Genomic DNA, 6,939 nt, shown 5'->3' on the forward strand with positions numbered 1-6,939 from the left:
CAGGTATGCCTGTACTATACATACATTCACTTGTCAGTCCTTTATGGTCCCAGAAGATAAAGTCATAAAGATCTTCCTGACCTGCAGCTTGCAGCCTGGAAGGGGAAGGTGGGAAGCTGGGTGGGGTCTGATGCTGAAGTTGGCTCCTGTTTTTTTCCCAGAGCTAAAATTCTACATGGTTTATCACAGATGCAGAAGGTGCAGGTCTTTAGGTACATGGAAGACTGTAGGCAAGTTAGGGTCCTTAGGAATGTAGAGCTTTGCCCCACCATGCTTGTTAACAAGCATTTACAATCTGCAGTACTTTTGTGACATTATGCCATGACTCAGTGGTTTATATAAGGTTCCATGCCTGTTTTCTATAGGAAAAATAGTCAGCATTATTATATTGTTTGGTTTAAGGCTAACTTTATATATTCAAGTTTAAGCCTTGTGCACAAGTAATGATCTCTGCCTAAAAAACATGTACAGTCCACTTCATGTTTCACTCCACTACTACAGTCCAAAACATCCTATATTATAACCATGGTTCATGTCACTCTTGTGGTGTATTTGGACTGTGCATAATTAATCATGGCATTGTCACAGTGTATTGTCACCCTATAGGATGCAAATACTTTCAATTGTGCATTTGGCAATGCATTCTGAATGGTAGCACCATTTAAAATTGAGCAAGCATTTGAACAGGTATTGATTATTTTTCAAAAACATGACAGTGATACAGTAAAACGTTCTTCATTTGTGCACAGTCCAGTAAGTATATTAGGCTTTAAGTGACGGTGCCATGTATATTCGTGCATTATCAGAAAAAAAGCAATGGAGAACTGCCGGAAATGTCTAACCCATGAGATCCAGAAATGGTGTTCCCAGGATGTAAATAGATATAAAAAACAGTTCTCTCTTATCGTACCCATGGAATGCATATTTTAAAGAATTGTCTATACTTTATTTTCCACTTCCCCAGAGAATAAGACAATTCTTTTTATTTTTGATCAGAAATCCTGCCACATAAACTGGAATTTTGGCAAATCATATAATAATTTCTTGTATTTATATAGCACCAACATATTACACAGCACTGTACATAAAATATAACTTGCTGTTCTTTGGAGGGGCTACAATCTGATGTCTCTAAAGTTAATTTTTTAGGGGGAACACTAATTAACTACTATTAAGTTTTTGGGATGAGGGAGGAATCCGGAGTACCCGAGGGAAACCAACACACAAATAGAGAGTTCAAAACTCTCTCTACAAGTAGGTTTCTGGCCAAGATTCTAACCTTGGACCCCAGTCCTGCAAGGCCAGAGTGTTAGCTAAAATAATTATGTCTGTCACCAAAAGTAAGGCGTATGTGTGGCCAAAAAGTTTTGCTTAGTTGTGGATAAAGGTAGGAAGAGTTAGGACCCCTGAGGTGAAATTTTCCAAAAGGGACCTCTACTCTGGTGACAGCAGTCTTGGAATTCCACTTGTTTTGTAGAGATTTCCTTTCTTTTACTGATCATCTTTAGGACAGGTAATGAAGGGAGTTCTCCCAATAGGGCACTGCTTTCACGCTACAGTTTTTTTGTTTTGAAATCCTCAAGTGACTCCCTGTAATAGTTTTATCACCTAATCTTCCTGCTTATTATTTTTTTTACTGCCCTTAACAGGGAGAAAATGTTGTTCAATCATGCAGCATTAAAGAAAAAAGACAGAAAAACAGGAATACACATATAAACATGTTTTATTGGTATTGAAGCCCATTTATACCACTTGAGTTGGAATGCATTCCTCAATGCAGGTCCAATGCAGTACCAAGATGATATCCATATGAAACAAAGCTTTAGTTCATACCAAAACATTGTGTTATTGTGCACTTTGTGAAAATGGAACATGCTGCATTTAAAGCACACTATAATGCAAATTTAGGAAAGAAATCACTGAAGATGAATCAGTTCAATGCTTAATAAAAACAACATTGAATTATAACTCAAGTTCATTTACCAGGCATCAACACAAGCTAAATTCAATGTACTGTATTCAGCATTAATGCATTCAGCAACTTTCACCAGACTACATGTAGTGTCAGACACACCAGAGATTCCTCAAAATGCAAGTACTTTTTTTTCCAGGCCTTCTTTGAATTTATGCAACATCTAAGATCTTTGCCATTTGCATGTCATACTTTGAATAAAAACAATAAGAAATGTAAAGCAGGCACAAGGGTTTTTACGTTGCATACAAGTTTCAGAGAATCATAACCGACATAAAACAAAGTATTCAATTATAATAGACAGTATTTAAATATCTGCATTTTCACGGTTGCCTTCCTTCAGTAATGAAGCAGCCTAAGGACCAGAAGAATGAAAATGATGGATTCATGATTGATTACCCCTGCCTAGTTATGAGGCTTATAAAAAATAAACAAGCAAAATCAGACTCACTGACTTTTACTTTACCTCTTCACGTCAATGCATCTTACCTATATAAACAATCAAAAACATGATTAGTGACACAGAACAAGCAAATGTGTGCCCTCTGTTAAACCGAATATAATGTAATGGCAGCGTCAAAGTGGAACACTGTTTGTGTCTCTTTTAGAAAGCTTGTTCCTATTCTACACTATAGAAAGATTTGTACCTCTGAGTTCCTTTGTCTTCTTTGGTTAAGAATATAATTTCTAATTTTACTTAAACTACATGTGGTAGACCATCATACATGTACTTATTGGAATGAACAATCATTTAATTTAAAGAATTCTACTCCGGCTTGCCCCTAGCTCATCTCCACTATATAACCAAAAAGGGAATCCGCATGGGGATATATACATATACAGTATATGGGGGAGTTTTCTAGAACTGGCAACAAATATGTAGGACAAGGGTTTACCAGTTTGCTGGAAAAAATATTGCAAATATGTCACATATCTCAGAAAAAAAAAAAAAATATATATATATATATATTAGAGAAAACGTGCTAAACTGTAAGGCAGTGTAAAAAGCATTCTAATGTGCTTCAATTTACCGATGCCAAAACCACCAACAACAACTTGGACGTTCTAGGTATAAAATGACTGGTGTCTGATCATAATTGTGTCTGAAAAACTGGTCACAGGGGCCAATTCTGTCAAACAGGACTAAGAGAACTTAATTTTCAGTTTGGAATGCTTCTGTACCCAGACCATGGGCATTAAAACCAGCTGTGTTATTAAATTTGTATAGTACCCATACACAGGAGAGGAATGTGCAGAGAATAATAGGGCGGCACAACAGCCAGCAGTCCAGCTTTTGATTCACTTATGATGATTATTGATCTTTCCACACTTAGCACAAAATTATGAAACTATATGGTCATAGCCATAGAGGTAGATGCCAGGGGAAGCCCATAATGCCTTTTACAGAAGTAAGTAATTATAAAGCTCTTCTCACATCATGAAGAGTGAGAAGTTATGTATACAAAATATATTTTGCTATGATTCCTAATATAATGCAAAATGTTTACAACTTACTTACACAGCTTATATATTAAAACTTTCTATTTATTAGGCCTTGTGATGGCATTGTAATCAGTGCATTTAACTGCACATTTTGTAGCATTCTGCTTGATGGTTCATCCATTCATCTATGAATTTTGTATGTTTAAGTTGCTTCTTTATAACAAGCTTGATTGTTTGGAAAGCAAAATAGGGCGTATGCAATTTTTCTTTTTTATGCTCACAAATATCCTAGTTTTATGTGACTGTTTAGAAATATGAACTTTTAAAGACCAATTTACCAAGGGATTAGCCTAATAAATACTGAAGTATCTTGTAGGACAGGCATTTACTAAGCAATTAAAAAGATATGTGCAGTGTTCTTGAAACTCTCAAATAACCCTTCAGCTACAGCCTAATAGGAGTCTGTGATACAGAATATAGTGGAAATGTTGGCAGTGCTGAACTTGCTAAAAAGCTGTTGAAGCCTGATGAAAGCCGGTTTTAAAATTACAGCAACTGCTAGCAAACCTCTATTACAAACTGAGAGGTACACACTGTTTTTAAATTGTTTTCTTTTACAGTAGAAAAACCTACAAATCTGGAAGCAGTGAACAGAATAAAAAAAGCTTTTACAAAGTTGAAGAGGTATAAAAAAATGTTCCAAAAAGCAAACAAGACAGTAATTGGCCCGTATAAAGTCAAAAGGGAAGAAAAGAAAATAATAGAAAGAATTTGCTCCCATGCAGGAAAAGTTAGCATTAAACAGCACATATTATTAACAATGCCTTTTTTTAAATGTAGGTGAAAGTTCCTTTAGCTCCCTTAATCCTTTAATTTGAGACTATAAATGCAATAAAAATACTTTAAAGCTTTTTTTTAGTGTACATCTTTTTTTTATTTTTTATCTAAGAATTTATTATATGAAAATGACAATTTGTCCTTGATAAAAGTTTATCCTAGTTTGAACTCTCCTTGAATCACAGCTTGATGTGGACTTTAGATCAGATAAAGTACTGTGTCTGCAACAGGTAGGCAGAAAGTTTATTTTCAGTTATCAAGTCATGAGAAATATAGCTAAGATGAAAAAAATGAAAAGGAAAACCTTTTAAGGTCAACAAACTAATAAAGCTGTCTGAGGAAGCAAAAATGCAAGGCTTTATTATACTTCCATAGGTGATTTATGCCAAGCTGACAAATAACAGCTCAACTACAAAAAAGTAATAATAATGCTTGAGAACCAAGAATAAATCCGAAGGAAAAATAACTGTGCTCCTAATTTTAAAACGAATGATGGAATTCTGTTAGTGTTTGCATCATTTATTATGGATACAAGTCAGACCTCAACATTTTTGTTAAAATTTTATTGCACTCTCTACTGGAAAAATATAAGGAAAATATGTAATAACAATTGCATAATGTGTACCATGCTTTTATTTAGATTAACTGAATGGTTTAACAAAAAATAAATAAAATAAAATAGTGTGTTCAAAGACCATGTGATCAGTAGTGTTTTCCCACTGCCGAAAGGAGTCACCTTTTTATTAACTGAAAGTAACAATTTGATTTGTTGACACTGGCATGTGCCTTAATGTTTTTTATGCATTTTAATGATCCTCTTCGAAAAAATAACATTGCCATTTTCCTATCCAGGATAAAACGATGGTTTCTTTTTATGCCTCAAGTTTTATTATAAGTATATTGACTATAATTATATTGGGACCACAGCAGACATACCAATTCAGAGTAGTCTGTCCAGCTAAGAGCAGTAATTATTAGGAAATTAACTAATGTTCTACTTGTGCGGTTTCCTGTTATAAGAACCCTAAAGGAGTCTTTACTGTCCACTGTAGTTGCCGGCATCCATACACTTTCCACTAAAAGGAAGGGGTGACACTAGAACCCCTTCCCAAATCAGCTATTTAGTGAAAAATTCACCAAAAAAAGATAGAGTTTTAATTATAATTACTTCAACCGGCAGTTCTTAGGCAAGGATGACGTTCCTGTCCAATGGAACACAAAGTTGTAAATCCACAAAATCCCATGCAATGGGCTGTTTTTTGTTTGCCTGCTTTGCATTTAAAAGGACTCTACCTTAAACAACAGTGTCTACCAATGTCTAGCATGTCTAGCAATGTGGAAGACATGGATAAGGTAAGTATCTTCTTAACTTTACAGTACTTTACAACTTTAGGACAGGAAAGCACTGAACAAAGCAAATCAGGTTCAAAACAAAATTCAGCTTACTTCAGCATTAAATAAAAACCATGGTGTAGGCTTTGGTTCAGGTTCAGGTTGATAACTCACAGCCTGTTAATGCCCAGCATTAGTTTCCCAAACTTCTAGGACAGCCTCCCCGTGAGTTTTTCTAAGCTTTTTATATTGAGCCAGGTGTTTTGTCAGATTGAGTAATGAATTGGGTGGCCAGATTGTAGGCCCACCCAAACCCACACCCCAGACTCCTGGCACTACAGAGGAACGTTCTCATCAACCTCTTGAAGGGAGATTGAGCTACATTCATCACCAGTTTTCCTTGGAGCCCACAACTGCAATCCGCATCCTAGGAGATATGTATAGTTTTGCCATATACCTTTGAGTTTATTGAGTATTATTTAGGAAGGAAGAAGGAAGAAAAATGAACAGGTGCTTTGATGTTGGTTGTATTCTGTTTCTTAACATCTTAGACGTTTTCCCTACTCCCCTTTTCCTAATGCAATTGCTTTGTGTTCTTGCACGCTGGAGTCATTTCTAGTAGGAGGGGAAATGGTATGGGAAATCAAATAGAACTCCACTTCAGTGTCTCTGCTTTAAATTTGCGAATGAATTACTCCACAGTTCCTAAAGCTACAAAGGCAGTAAGAGCTTGTTTGAAATTTCATTACCATCGTATTAGGAATATGCAAAATACCTAAATGTCCATAATCTGGCCACAGGTTCCTTCAGATGATTTATTATAAATACAAAGCACAGCCAAATAGCTTGACTGTCTTAAAATAAATCTTATGCAATGGTAGTTTGGGGAAAAACAATCACTTCTTCTGAATTAGTTTACATCAGTACATTGTGGTGATGCACAGTAAAATACATGCATTAGTCTATGCGCATAATGTGTTCTGCCATTGACACCTCCAGAAAGCACCTGCATTACAATGCGCTGCAGTACACTGCAATGCTGTGCTGGGGAAAAATGAAGCATTCCCTATATTTCTGTGTGTAGAGCAGGATGAAAACCAGTGCTTGCAAAAATAATCAACCTGAAGAAAATGGGCCCTTTATCTCCCTTCCATTCCTTATTCTGCTTTTTATTATTATTATTATTATTATTAATAAACAGGATTTATATAGCGCCAACATATTACGCAGCGCTGTACATTAAATAGGGGTTACAAATGACAGACAGATGCAGACAGTGACACAGGATGAGAAGAGGACCCTGCCCAGAAGAGCTTAGTGCTTTGGGCATCTTTGCTTGATTTTTGACATACTAT

The sequence above is a fragment of the Pyxicephalus adspersus genome, chromosome 3 (assembly GCF_032062135.1).
Source record: "Pyxicephalus adspersus chromosome 3, UCB_Pads_2.0, whole genome shotgun sequence".
Taxonomy (NCBI): Eukaryota; Metazoa; Chordata; class Amphibia; order Anura; family Pyxicephalidae; genus Pyxicephalus; species Pyxicephalus adspersus.